Source organism: Salvelinus alpinus, chromosome 5 (genome assembly GCF_045679555.1).
Source record: "Salvelinus alpinus chromosome 5, SLU_Salpinus.1, whole genome shotgun sequence".
Taxonomy (NCBI): Eukaryota; Metazoa; Chordata; class Actinopteri; order Salmoniformes; family Salmonidae; genus Salvelinus; species Salvelinus alpinus.
This window is the reverse complement of record NC_092090.1, coordinates 22,630,268-22,645,267: the sequence shown is the minus strand read 5'-3', so window position 1 is coordinate 22,645,267 and position 15,000 is coordinate 22,630,268. Positions and strand designations below refer to the sequence as shown.

At 45.0% G+C, this 15,000-nt stretch overlaps 1 protein-coding gene across 2 annotated transcripts in view; it reads right to left on the bottom strand.

Moving 5' to 3' along the window:
• Positions 1–15,000, bottom strand: part of dmxl2 (Dmx-like 2) — a 129,507-nt gene that overhangs the window by 89,197 nt on the left and 25,310 nt on the right. The window lies entirely within an intron of this gene.

Sequence of the window (15,000 nt, the reverse complement as noted above, 5' to 3'; positions counted from 1 at the left end):
AAAAAAATTGTAGACCTGCACAAGTCTGGTTCATCCTTGGGAGCAATTTCCAAATGCCTGAAGGTACCATGTTCATCTGTACAAACAATAGTACATAAGTATAAACACCATGGGACCACGCAGCCGTCATACCACTCAGGAAGGAGACGCGTTCTGTCTCCTAGAGATGAACGTACTTTGGTGCGAAAAGTGCAAATCAATCCCAGAACAACAGCAAAGGACCTTGTGAAGATGCTGGAGGAAACAGGTACAAAAGTATCTATATCCGCAGTAAAATAAGTTCTATATCGACATAACCTGAAAGGCCACTCAGCAAGGAAGAAGCCACTGCTCCAAAACCGCCATTAAAAAGCCAGACTACGGTTTGCAACTGCACATGGAGACAGAGATTGTACTTTTTGGAGAAATGTCCTCTGGTCTGATGAAACAAAAATAGACCTGTTTGGCAATAATGACCATCGTTATGTTTGGAGGAAAAAGGGGGAGGCTTGCAAGCCAAAGAACAACATCCCAACCGTGAAGCACGGGGGTGGCAGCATCATGTTGTGGGGGTGCTTTGCTGCAGGAGGGACTGGTGCACTTCACAAAATAGATGGCATCATGAGGTAGAAAAATGATGTGGATAGATTGAAGCAACATCTCAAGACATCAGTCAGGAAGTTAAAGCTTGGTCTCAAATGGGTCTTCCAAATGGACAATGACACCAAGCATACTTCCAAAGTTGTAACAAAATGGCTTCTGGACAACAAAGTCAAGGTATTGGAGTGGCCATCACAAAGCCCTGACCTCAATCCTATAGAAAATTTGTGGGCAGAACTGAAAAAGTGTGTGCGAGCAAGGAGGTCTACAAACCTGACTCAGTTACACCAGCTCTGTCAGGAGGAATGGGCCAAAATTCACACAACTTATTGTGGGAAGCTTGTGGAAGGCTACCCGAAACGTTTGACCCAAGTTAAACAATTTAAAGGCAATGCTACCAAATACTAATTGAGTGTATGTAAACTTCTGACCCACTGGGAATGTGGTGAAATAAATAAAAGCTGAAATAAATCATCATTTACATTCTTAAAATAAAGTGGCGATCCTAACTGACCCAAGACAGGGAATTTTTTACTAGAATTAAATGTCAGGAATTGTGAAAAACTGAGTTTAAATGTATTTGGTTAAGGTGTATGTAAACTTCCAACTTCAACTGTATGTAATTTTGCTGAGACTACCTTTAAAGAGCTCTAACGATTTACAGGCCTGATGTCTACTAAACACTTGAAAAGCGCACCCCCCACACACACACACACACACACCACACACACACACACAGCGCTCCTGTCACTCACTTGCACTCCCAGACACACTTCCAGTCGTTGAGGGCAGGGTGAGGTTTGTCATCGGTCACGGGTCCATCCTCCTCCTCTATCAGTGTGTCTGCTGACGGAGGGGCCCACAGCTGCAGGCGCTCTGTAGCTGCCAGAATACGGTTCCCTACAGGACACATACACATGGTTAAATGGCTACATGGTTACCTGTTCCCCTGCACATTGACTTGGTACCGGTACCAACTGCATTGTTGGTTCAATACTTGTAAGTAAGAATTTCATGGTAAGGTCTACACCTGTTGTATTCGGCACATGTGACAAACAAAATGTGAAGATATATGTCACAGTTACAAACAGATACTTACTGTACACGCAGACACAGACACACACAACAGTTAGTTAGGAGGCGTTACCTTGTGGGTCCCAGGCCAGGTTATAGCTGATAGCATTAAGGAAGAACTGTCCTGTCTTTTGCCACTGGTAGTTAAGCTGCTGTTAGTGGCAGAGACAGAAGGAGAGGGGGAAAGAGAGAGGTGTAGGGAGACAGACACAGGAGGAGACAATATTGAGTGAAAAGAGACAATGAGGGGAGAGGTGGGAAGAAGAGAGTGAGAGTGGCGAGAGAGAGAGAGAGAGAGAGAGAGGAGCGAGAGAGAGAGAGGAGCGAGAGAGAGAGAGAGGAGCGAGAGAGAGAGAGAGGAGCGAGAGAGAGAGAGTGGGGCAAGAGAGAGAGAGAGAGGGGGGCAAGAGAGAGAGAGAGAGGGGCGAGAGAGAGAGAGAGAGAGGGGGGGGGGTGAGAGAGGATAGTTATTCAACACATGCACAGACAGGCAGCTATAATAAGCTACATACTCAGGCACCAGCCACTGTTAATACAGTCATTTACAGCCACACACAACTTGAACTGAATATTCAGGGTTGATAAAATCACACAGCAAAACCGTAATGAAGCAGTTAAAACACAGTGGAACTCTCAATGCAGCAAAACACACATACACACACACACGGCAGTTTATTCAGCATAAAATGTCAGTGTCTCTCTGCTTACCTTGTGGCGTTTGTTTGAGTTGGTAGCGAATGGTTCAAAGATACACACTGTGTTCCCATAGGACGCTGCAATCTAAACAGAGTAACGTTCAATATTATTAATCAGTAGTTTTACACACCAGGGGTAATAGTGCACAGTCATTCCCAAAGGAGAGGAGGAGGGAGGAGAGGAGGGAGGAGGAGAGGAGGGAAGAGAGGAGGAGAGGAGGAGAGGAGGAGGGGGGAGGAAAGGAGAGGATGGAGGAGAGGAGGGAGGAGAGGAGGGGGGAGGAGAGGAGGAGGGAGGGGGGAGAGGAGGGGGAGAGAGGAAAGGAGGAGGGGAGGGGGGAGGGGAGAGGAGGAGGGGGGAGAGGAGGAGGGGGAGAGGAGGGGGGAGGAGAGGAGGGAGGAGAGGAGGAGGGAGGAGAGGAGGAGGGAGGAGAGGAGGGGGGAGGAGGGAGGAGAAGAGAATAGAACTGCATTTGTCATCACAACATTACTGTACCTACTAGTGTGTGTGTGTGTGTGTGTGTGTGTGTCTTACCCTGCCCAGTTGGTGGGAGCACTCGACACAGCCCACCTGGATGTTGCCATTTTGAGCCCCAGGGATGATCTGAACACACTCAAAATCACTGGCCAAGATCACTATATCACAGCCTGAACCATAGGCCTGGGAGAAGGGAGACAGACACAGAGACAGACAATTCAGTCAATCCAACAAAATGCAAGACAACAGCAGCCTGGTCCCACATCTGATTGTGCCATACCAATTTGCTGAGACTATTTAAAAAATAAAACGTTTTTTATTTTACCTTTATTTAACTAGGCAAGTCAGTTATTATTATTATTTACAAAGACGGCCTACCCCGTCCAGACCCCAAACTGGACCACGCTGGGCCAATTGTGCGCCGCCCTATAGGGACTCCCAATCACGGCCGGTTATGATACACCCTGAAATCGAACCAGGGCCTGTAGTAACGCCTCTAGCACCGAGATGCAGTGCCTTAGACCGCTGCACCACTCGGGAGCAATGACCAGTAGAGCTGAAAGGACAGCATAAACAGATCTGGGACCAGGCTACATATACAGCCCACTCCTCCTGACAGGTAAATATACCTACTGAGACTGTCTGGTGAACTGCACTGTAGTCAAACAGATCTGGGACCAGGCTACATATACAGCCCACTCCTCCTGACAGGTAAATATACCTACTGAGACTGTCTGGTGAACTGCACTGTAGTCAAACAGATCTGGGACCAGGCTACATATACAGCCCACTCCTCCTGACAGGTAAATATACCTACTGAGACTGTCTGGTGAACTGCACTGTAGTCAAACAGAGAGAGAGACAGAGAGGCTACAGTACAACAGCTGTACCTCCATCACATCACTCTCTACACCATGCTTAGAAAAGTGTCTCCCCAAATGGCACCCTATTCCCTATATAGTGCACTACTTTTGACCAGGGTCTATAGGGATGCAAGGGAATAGGGTGCCATTTGAGACGCATCCTACGTCTCCATGTTTTATTCAGGCTAGTGGTTAGGTAATGATGAGTTCTCTTAGGACAGGTCCCATGTTTCCAGGTCTACACAGTCTAGTCAGCTGCTGGTTTGGTTTCTGGTTCCATGGAAAGACGCAGAGTTGTTCACGTGAAAAGAGAGGTGTTGAAAAAGATTTCAGAGGGTGTGAGACGTGAGAGGTGTTTACAACACAGTGACTCTGGAACGAATAGAGGCTGAAGAGAGAGGGAGGAGAGAGGAGGGAGAGAGGGAGGAGAAAGGAGAGAGAGGTTGGAGAGAGAGGGAGAAAAAGGAGGGAGATGGAAGGAGAGAGGAGCAGTCCTAGTTGAGGTATTGCTGCAGCGGCTGAACATTACAGCTGGAATTAAAAGCGGTCACCGTCACGCACAGACTAGCCCTGCTCTACACACACACACATTTTTTTTACATTTTAACATTTTAAGTCATTTAGCAGACGCTCTTATCCAGAGCGACTTACAAATTGGAAAGTTCATACATATTCATCCTGGTCCCCCCGTGGGGAATGAACCCACAACCCTGGCGTTGCAAGCGCCATGCTCTACCAACTGAGCCACACGGGACCACACACACACACACACACACACACACACACACACACACACACACACACACACACACACACACACACACACACACACACACACACACACACACACACACACACACACACACACACACACACACACACACACACACACACACACACACACACAGAGAGAGAGATGAGGTGTGCATGACTGAGAGACCACTCTGTTCTGTACCTGTACAAAGGTGTGTGTGTGTGTGTGTGTGTGTGTGTGTGTGTGTGTGTGTGTGTGTGTGTGTGTGTGTCATCGATCTACATGAACCTGATACAACAGAAACAACCGCTCAGCTCATCACGTCTGTCCAAGCACCTCTCACCTCGCCTCTGCCTGCCTGCCTGTCTGTCTGTCTGCCTGTCTGTCTGCCTGTCTGCCTTTTGACAAGAGCCCTCAAAGGCCATTTGGTACGCAGCCTATATTCCCTCACAAAGCCAGTGTTTAGGTGGTCTAACATAAACCTGGCTCACACATAGCTGACTGCACTGCCAGACCAGTCAGAGTTGGCAACACGACATGACCAAGGCATCAAGGACAATGCAGTGAATGGAGGGAGTATGAATTAGGTCTATTATATGTAACATGAGACGAGATGTTGGCTGAAGACTGAACTCTTTTCATCAGGTTAATATTCATATAATAGAGACAGGGAGACTGAGTTCACAATACCAGCCCCCACACACACACACACACACACACACACACACACACACACACACCACGCAAACACACCACACACCATGCAAACACAGACACACACACACACACACACAAAGAATACACTATACGCAGACACACACAAGCATGCACGGACACACACACAAGATACATACACAGCTGTCACCTACAGAACAACCCAGTCAGGTAGGTCCCTCACCTTTATTACCCGAGTGCCTTTAACATATTATTGATGAATGGATGTACCATTGACAGCAGTTGGATTGAAGATGTTAAATGGTGGTTGAATAATGGAGGATCTGTCTGGCTCCATCTTGGAGTCACACAGTTAACCCTGACCAGGGCTCTAGGCTGCCCTTCTTCACAAGCAGCCTAAGTTGGAAAATGTAGGCGCACACAAAGAAATGTAGGAGCACAATGAAAACTATTTGCGACATTAAAGCTAGAATCTTACATTTTCTAGGTGCACCAGTGCGCTTAAATATATATTTCAGGTCGCACAGTAAAATAAATAGGCGCATTTGTGAGTAAAATGCTTGAACTGTAGCTAGGATAGGTGGGTGGGTGGGTGGGTGGCGACGGACAACGTGACAGGGAAGATTAAGTCACTGGACCCATATGCATTGGGAGCATAACCCACTGGGCGTTCACCCACGATGCATAACCCACTGGGCGTTCACCCACGATGCATAACCCACTGGGCGTTCACCCATAACCCACTGGGCGTTCACCCACGATGCATAACCTACTGGGCGTTCACCCACGATGCTCACAATGACAGGAATCACAGATTATGGTAATTCATGCATCTTAACAGAACATGCAACTCATGTAATGAGGCAGCCAATAAAATGTCATTTTCAAACATTTGCCAAAATGCAATTTGCAAGAAAACACCATTCTAACCAGAGCACCTGGGAAAACACCATTCTAACCAGAGCACCTGGGAAAACACCATTCTAACCAGAGCACCTGGGAAAACACCATTCTAAACAGAGCACCTGGGAAAACACCATTCTAAACAGAGCACCTGGGAAAACACCATTCTAAACAGAGCACCTGGGAAAACACCATTCTAAACAGAGCACCTGGGAAAACACCATTCTAAACAGAGCACCTGGGGAAACACCATTCTAAACAGCACACCTGGGGAAACACCATTCTAAACAGAGCACCTGGGAAAACACCATTCTAACCAGAGCACCTGGGGAAACACCATTCTAAACAGAGCACCTGGGGAAACACCATTCTAAACAGAGCACCTGGGGAAACACCATTCTAAACAGAGCACCTGGGAAAACACCATTCTAAACAGAGCACCTGGGAAAACACCATTCTAACCAGAGCACCTGGGGAAACACCATTCTAAACAGAGCACCTGGGGAAACACCATTCTAAACAGAGCACCTGGGGAAACACCATTCTAAACAGAGCACCTGGGAAAACACCATTCTAAACAGAGCACCTGGGGAAACACCATTCTAAACAGAACACCTGGGGAAACACCATTCTAAACAGAACACCTGGGGAAACACCATTCTAAACAGAACACCTGGGGAAACACCATTCTAAACAGAACACCTGGGGAAACACCATTCTAAACAGAACACCTGGGGAAACACCATTCTAAACAGAACACCTGGGAAAACACCATTCTAACCAGAACACCTGGGAAAACACCATTCTAACCAGAACACCTGGGAAAACACCATTCTAACCAGAACAGACTCTAAACATGCAACAACTAGGATGTGTTGCTAATAGGATTACAATTGTGCCTTTGGTTTTTGGACAATGAAAGAAAGTTGATATGAACAGGAGTGAAATGGCATAGTGGTGGGTCCAATAGGGAAGTAAATGGAAATTTGTAAACATTATATAATTACTCCTGTCTATACAGAAATCAAATCATTCAAAATACTTCCCAGAAAGCATGACTGAGCCACAGAGGAATCAAGGATCATTAGCTTCTGGATTGTTTCACATCACAAGCTAGTACGCCTATGCCCGCAATTTGGGTAGCGCGCTTGGCAACAGGCCTAGCTGATTGAGTCGCGGCTGTCAGTAACACACATGTAAAATAAGTGTGAAGATAATGGGTCTTGAGTGTAATGTTGAGACAAGAAGAAGGGGAGGGGTGTGTGGTGAAGATATAGGCCAGTCTCTCTCCAGAATGGCTCAGAAGGGGATGGGTGTGTGTGGAAGATATAGGCCAGTCTCTCTCCAGAATGGCTCAGAAGGGGAGGGGTGTGTGGTGAAGATATAGGCCAGTCTCTCTCCAGAATGGCTCAGAAGGGGAGGGGTGTGTGGTGAAGATATAGGCCAGTCTCTCTCCAGAATGGCTCAGAAGGGGAGGGTGTGTGGTGAAGATATAGGCCAGTCTCTCTCCAGAATGGCTCAGAAGGGGAGGGGTGTGTGGTGAAGATATAGGCCAGTCTCTCTCCAGAATGGCTCAGGCGACACCCGCAAATTCCTGCGCATTCATTGTTTCATTGTGTGAATTGTTTGCCCTTAGATATTTTTGATCAATTCCCAATTACATTTGTCACCAGTAGTAAATGTTCCTTTAATCCCTGTCATTTGATTACATTGATTTATGTTAATGTATGTATTAACTACAATAATTCACCATTCTCACAGTGAAAAGGTTGTTCCAGAATTCACAACCTGCTATACTTGTCAGTAACAAGTTCTGGTTTATTTCATAACCATCACACATGTTTTCATTGTTATTGGTTTGGAGTGCTCCACTGAGCATTGAGCATGTGTCTAGTTTCTCTGATAATGTTGAGGGGGAGCGCCTGGGCACATAGAAGTACCTGGCCTGCTGAGGCTGCTGACCTCTCATTAGTTGACTTCATAAAAATGATAAACATCTAAAAGTTACGATGGGATCACGTGACCCCTGAACGAGATGGCCGCATGAACTAGGAGCTCCGCACAAGTAGTTTCCAATTCCTAATCTTACCTCCACTTCAAGTTTAAACTCATTTAGCTTTAGTCAAAAAGTCATGGCGGCTACAAAAGGCGACACTACAGGTGACATTTTTACCCGGACTCGAGCACTAGCGACAGAAAAAGCCTCCAAGAAGCAGCTAGCTTCAGAAAAAGCTAGCGCCATTAGCCAGGAGCAAGAGGACCCGTTCCCCCCCGAGGCCCAACGAAGGCCAACCTCGCACTCTGTCGAAGACATCTTTTCTGAGCTGAGATCCCAACGTACAGAACTCAACACTAAACTAGATGCCATTAACGCTCAGCTCAGTGCGATAGGGGGCAAGGTGACAATCCTGGAAAATCCTGCTTTGCCTGACATAAACAACAAGATAACCATAAACGCGGGGCGCCTGGACGAGGCAGAGGGGCGAATCCTATCCACGGAAAACTTATTGACAGACGCCATGGAAACAATAGCATATGCTAAAAAAAAAAAATAGAGCAGCTGGAAGAGAAAACAGAGGACCTGGAAAACAGGGGGCGAAGGAATAATTGTGTTCTATTAAATCTGGGCGAAAAAGAAGAGGGAAACATGCCACTGATCCGCTACCTGCAAGACAAACTTCCCGAGTGGCTCCACCTGTCCACCGACAGACCCATAGAACTCGAGAGAGGTCACCGAGCACTGAGGCCCCCACCAGCAGCCAGACAACCACCGCGCCCAATCACCATACGTTTCTTGAGATTCACCGACAAGGAACGAGTCCTACAGGCGGCGAAAACCAACACCATTACAGTGGGAAACGCCAAACTCATCTTACTCCAGGACCTGTCAGCTGGAATACGCCGAAAGCGCCGAGAGTTTGACGAGGTGAAGAAATGCTCCATTGACCGAGGCATCTTTAGGGGATTCAAATACCCAAACGAGCTCAGGATTCTTTACCAAGGAGCCCTGCGACACTTCAAAACTCCCGAAGAGGCAAAACGTTTTTTGAAAGACAACCCCGGTCAATGAGAAATGGACCAATGACTAAATGCGATTACTATTATTACTAAAGGAGGTAAGACAACATATAGCCGATATCCAAAGACCCACCCGCCCTGCTAAATGTCATTATAGCCGTCTAATCTATATTTATGTTCCTTTAGCTGAGAGGGATAGGCTCCATATTATAACCTAGGCCTACTATATGTAGGCTGGGCTATTGATTTTATTTTCTCCCATTTTTAATGTGGTCTGGACGGGGGCTACGTTGTCATTTACCCAATGCGGGGCGGAGAGGATGAGGCATTTCTTTGGTGGGGAGGGGGAGACGTTGTGCGTTGCTAACTGTTCCCGGTTTTTTTTGTTGTTGTTGTTGGAACACAGAATTGTGACTGAGCGGGGAGGTAATAGATCCAACGGGATATGTCGAGTTGTTTGGGAACTCGGCTGGGGTGTTCAGAGACTGTTATTTTATGTAAACCATTTATTTTCCTTTTATGTGAACGCAGCTGTAACTACTATCCACCTTTACCCAGAGATGACTTGCACTAAAGTTCGATTACTGTTCGATGACGATGACTAGTACCTTAAATCTATTGACATGGAACTGCCATGGTCTAGGTCATGCAATAAAACGGAAAAAGATACTATGTGCTCTAAAAAAGGAAAAAGCAGACATCGCGCTATTGCAAGAGACACACCTCTGTGATGCTGAACATGCCAAACTCCGCAGAGCTTGGGTGGGACAGGTGTATTTCTCATCTTTCAAATCCAACAGTAGAGGCACAGCCATACTTATCCATAAGAATGTTCCATTCATAATTGACAAAAACATATCTGATCCGGAGGGGAGATTTATTTTGATAACTGGGTCACTGTATGGGCAACCAATTACTCTCTTAAACATATACGCCCCTAACACAGATACTCCTGCTTTTATGTCGAAAATGATAACCCTGTTCAATGAGCATTGTGTTTCCTTTGGAGTGTTGGCCGGAGATTTTAATTGTACCCTGAACCCAACCCTAGACAAATCATCTCAAGTCCCCACCACAAATCCTAGATCTGCAAAGATGTTGAACTCTCTTACTAAAGAGATGGGACTGATAGATATCTGGAGAGAGACTAATAGCTCATCTATGGACTATACATACTACTCTAATGTCCATAACACCTACTCCCGTATAGATTACATTTTTATCCCAAAGAGTTTCATAAATTCAGCCACGTGTAGAATCGGACCCATAGCGCTTTCGGATCACGCCTTTGTCCACCTCCGCTTTGACCTCTGCAAAAACATCCCGAGGTCAAAGAGCTGGAAATTCAACACCTCCATGCTATCAAACGAAGCATTCCATACATTGGTAACTACATGGATAGACAACTACACACAAGACAACAAAGATTCTCCTGTTTCTCCGGCCACAATGTGGGACGCTGCTAAAGCCACACTAAGAGGTCATCTAATTGCATATGCTTCCTCTAAGAAAAAAGCAATGGAAGCACACAGGCTAGATCTGGAGAGGGAGCTGGAACGCTGTGAAAAAGTACATAAACAATCCACAGACAGCACCTCCTGGAGTCAACTTAAAGCAGCCAAAGCCAAACTGAATTTGGACTATACTCGGGAGATTAAAAAAAAAGTTTTCTTTACTAAACAGAAATACCATGAGTATAGCAATAGGCCTAGTAGATTGCTTGCTTATCAATTAAAAAAAGAGCAGTCAGAGCGTACAATTATGGCTATCCGAACAGCAGAGGACGAGGTCACATATGACCCAAAAAAGATCAATTTAACTTTTCATGATTTTTACTGCAAACTATATACCTCTGAGAGAAAACACACGGAAGCAGAACTCCACTCCTTCCTAGAGGGAATCTCGCTACCTAAACTATCAGAGACTGACCAAGAAGATCTCAACTCCCCCTTCACTCCTGAGGAGATCCTGGAGGCAATTACCTCCATGCCACCTAACAAGTCCCCAGGCCCAGATGGATTCCCCAGAGAGTTCTACAAAGCTTTTTGGCCCCAGCTTAGCCCTATTTTCATGCCAATGCTGGAGGATTTTTGCAAAAACTGAGTTCTCCCAGACTCAATGCGCACAGCTCGCATTACAGTGTTGCTCAAAAAAGACAAGGACCCCCTATCCTGCTCCTCCTTCCGGCCCATAAGCTTGTTGGATTTCGACTACAAAATAATTACCAAATTGCTGGCCAAAAGACTAAACACTCTTCTTCCCAAAATAATAAAAGCGGACCAAACTGGATTTATTAGAGACAGATACTCTTCTGATAACATTCGCCGTCTTTTTGATATTATTGATCAAGTAAACGCACAGAAGACCCCTGTCCTGCTGGCTTCACTGGATGCTGAGAAGGCGTTCGACAGGATGGAGTGGAGCTTTTTGTTCTCAGTCTTAGAAAAGTTCAATATGGGCCCAAACTTTATTAAATGGATCAAATCACTATACTCTCATCCAAATGCCATGGTGACTACTAACGGACTGAACTCTGACAGATTCCCTTTGGGACGGGGCACAAGACAAGGGTGCTCGCTATCCCCCCTGCTCTACTTGTTGGGGGCGGAGCCTCTGGCAGAGTTGATAAGGAGCAATTCAAGTATTACAGGTGTTCCTGCAGGCGGCCTGCAGCACAAGATTTCGCTTTACGCGGATGATGTCTTGCTCTACATATCCAACCCTGAGAAATCCCTTCCTCCCATTTTAGACACAATTGCTCAGTATGGCACGTTTTCAGGTTATAAGATAAATTTGAACAAATCCACTGTCTGCCCTCTCAATATTACACTCACCAGTTCTATGAAGACACTATGCCCATTCCAATGGAAGACACAGGGGTTTCAATACCTTGGGATATTCATAACACCAGATCTGAATAGGCTTTTCAAGGAGAATTATCTTCCACTCCTGGATCGAATCAAAAACAACCTCCAAACCTGGATCTCCCTCCCAATTAGCTTAGTAGGAAGAATTAATGTAATCCGTATGAACATCCTCCCTAGACTGAACTATTTATTTCAGATGCTCCCATGCTATCTCCCAGCTTCCTTTTTCAAAACAATTAACCAAAGCATCACCAAATTTATATGGGGCAATAAAAAACCTAGGATCAAGCTCTCCACTCTATCGAAACCTGAATCTAAGGGCGGTCTTGCCCTTCCCTCCCTTCAATTGTACTACTGGTCTGCCCAAATCCGCAACATGCTAACATGGATCACAAACAGACAAGAGTCAACGTGGATCCAGATAGAAGCCCAATCCTGTGGTTCATTGCCACTAAGCTCAACTATATTCATTAATAACTTTAGTGAAGTGGGCAACATAGCCAAAACATTTGTGATTTACAGCACCCTACTAGCGTGGAGGGACTGTAAGAAATACCTGGGCATCTCCTCCCAAATATGCTCTCACTCGCCTATAGTAGGCAACCCAGACTTGCCAAAAGCCCTGAGGGATGCCAACTTTAATCTTTGGCATACTCTAGGAATCAGGACCTTTTCAGACCTATTTCATCAGAAGACCACTACACTGAAATCCTTTCAAGAGCTCTGCAGTGAATTCAATGTGCCAAGATCCCATTTTTTTTAAATATCTTCAAATTAGACATGTCATCTCCTCATTTACTTCCAAGAGGAGGTTTAGAACTCAGTTGAACGAAGTTGAAACCCTTCTTGTCACAGCACAATCCATTAAAGGCAAAATATCCTATATCTATAGACTCCTTTCTGAGAAAGGAGGCTCCTCCTTTACTCCTTTGAAAATAATCTGGGAAAAGGACCTTGGTCTGACTATCAGTGATGAGTTATGGGCGGAGGTTTGCGACAGGGTATACTGCTCCTCTACTAATGTAAAAATGAAAGAATCGAATTACAAATTTTTGTACAAATTTTATTACACTCCCTTGAGACTCCATAAAATGAAAACAGACATTTCTCCTAACTGTAAAAGATGTACCTCTGAAAGTGGAACCTATATGCATGTATTTTGGAGCTGTAGAGAGATTGCCAGATTTTGGCAATCTATACATACTGCTGCACAGAAAATACTAGATGTACAGTTTGATATGACCCCGTGTCTCTATCTTCTTAATGCCCAGCAGGACTTTGTTCTTGATCCTGACAGAGAAAATTTGCTCATGACCATTACATACTTTGCTAAGAAATGTATCCTTCTATTGTGGGCCTCTAGTACCTCTCCTACATTTAAAATGTGGATTGACCAGATTGTTGACTTTCTCCCTCTTGAAAAGCTCACTTATGACCTCCACAAGAGACAGCCCAAGTTTGATAGACTCTGGTCTCCACTACTCCACTATATCTCAAATTGGACAGAGTGAATGGGGGGATCGGGGAGGTGAGCAGATGCGTGTTGTGTAAGGTGCTGTAAAATCTAAAAACGAATCATTGGCTCGTCATCTCAGCTAAGGCTGGAAATAGCAAATAAGAACCTTGATAGTGCTGCTGCAAGTTCTACATTTTAAATTTTGTTATAATTATTATTTGTGTGTATGTGTGTATGTATGTATATGTAGGTATGTATATATGTATATATATATATATAACATTTTTTTATTTTTTATTATTATTATTTTATTTTTATTTTTTTTAAGTCTGTCACATCTGTGAATGTGGAATGTGTTTGGTTGGTTGTTTGAAAACTTAATAAAACTTTAAATTGAAAAAAAATAAAAGTTACGATGAAACACACGACATTCATTGAGAAAGGAAACAGTTATTATTGAAATGAAACTGTTCCATGAAAATGCGCATATGAAAATCAGAACTGGCACGCAGAACAGTAGAAATGGTAGGAGAAATGGTAGCTTGTCCGAACTTCAAATTCACAAGCCGCCTACAAAGTCTTCATTAAATATTTGCCTCCATGTTTCTATGGTGGGATTTTGCCTATAGGCTACTTTGAAGCAAGGTGAGACGTGGTTCATAATATGAAATAAATCATTCTTGTTTCAAACAATTAAGTATGTTTTCAAAATGCATACTGCCTCCAGCTGACATTGTAAAGTGGTGGTTGATGTGATGATAGCCTGTTTCCTACACATGAATGGGAGGCGCACTTCAATTACCAGTTGAGAAATAAAAATAGTAGCTCTTTAAATCGTGCACCAAAAGTATTTTTAACACGTGACTGCAATTGTTGCGCAATGAATGGGCTCGTAAAAGCCCTCGTTTTACTCCAGCAACAACCAGCTGAGGATTGTATTGTTGTATTGGAGAAATAAGATACTTTTAGTGTATCTGGACAACCCTTCAAATTAGTGGATTTGGATATTTCAGCCACACCCGTCGAGCACACAGCCATGCAATCTCCATAGACAAACATTGACAGTAGAATGGTCCGCAACTGAAGAGCTCAGTGACCTTCAACGTGGCACCGTCATAGGATACCACCTTTCCAACAAGTCAGTTAGTCAAACTTCTGCCCTGCTAGAGCTGCCCCGGTCCACTGTAAGTGCTGTTATTGTGAAGTGGAAACATCTAGGAGCAGCGGCTCAGCCACAAAGTGTTAGGCTACACAAGCTCACAGAACAGGACGGCCAAGTGCTGAAGCACGTAGGGTGTAATAATCGTCTGTCCTAGGTTGAAAAAATCACTTCACTACCGAGTTCCAAACTGCCTCTGGAAGCAGCGTCAGCACAATAACTGTTAGTCTGGAGCTTCATGAAATGGGTTTCGTTGGCCGAGCAGCCGCACGCACACAAGTCTAAGATCACCATGCGCAATGCCAAGCGTTGGCTGGAGTGGTGTAAAGCTCACTGCCATTGGACTCTGGAGCAGTGGAGACGTGATGAATCACGCTTCACCATCTCCTGTTTCAGCATGACAAAGCCCCTGTGCACAAAGCGAGGTCCATACAGAAATGGTTTGTCGAGATCAGTGAGGAGAAACTTCACTGGCCTGC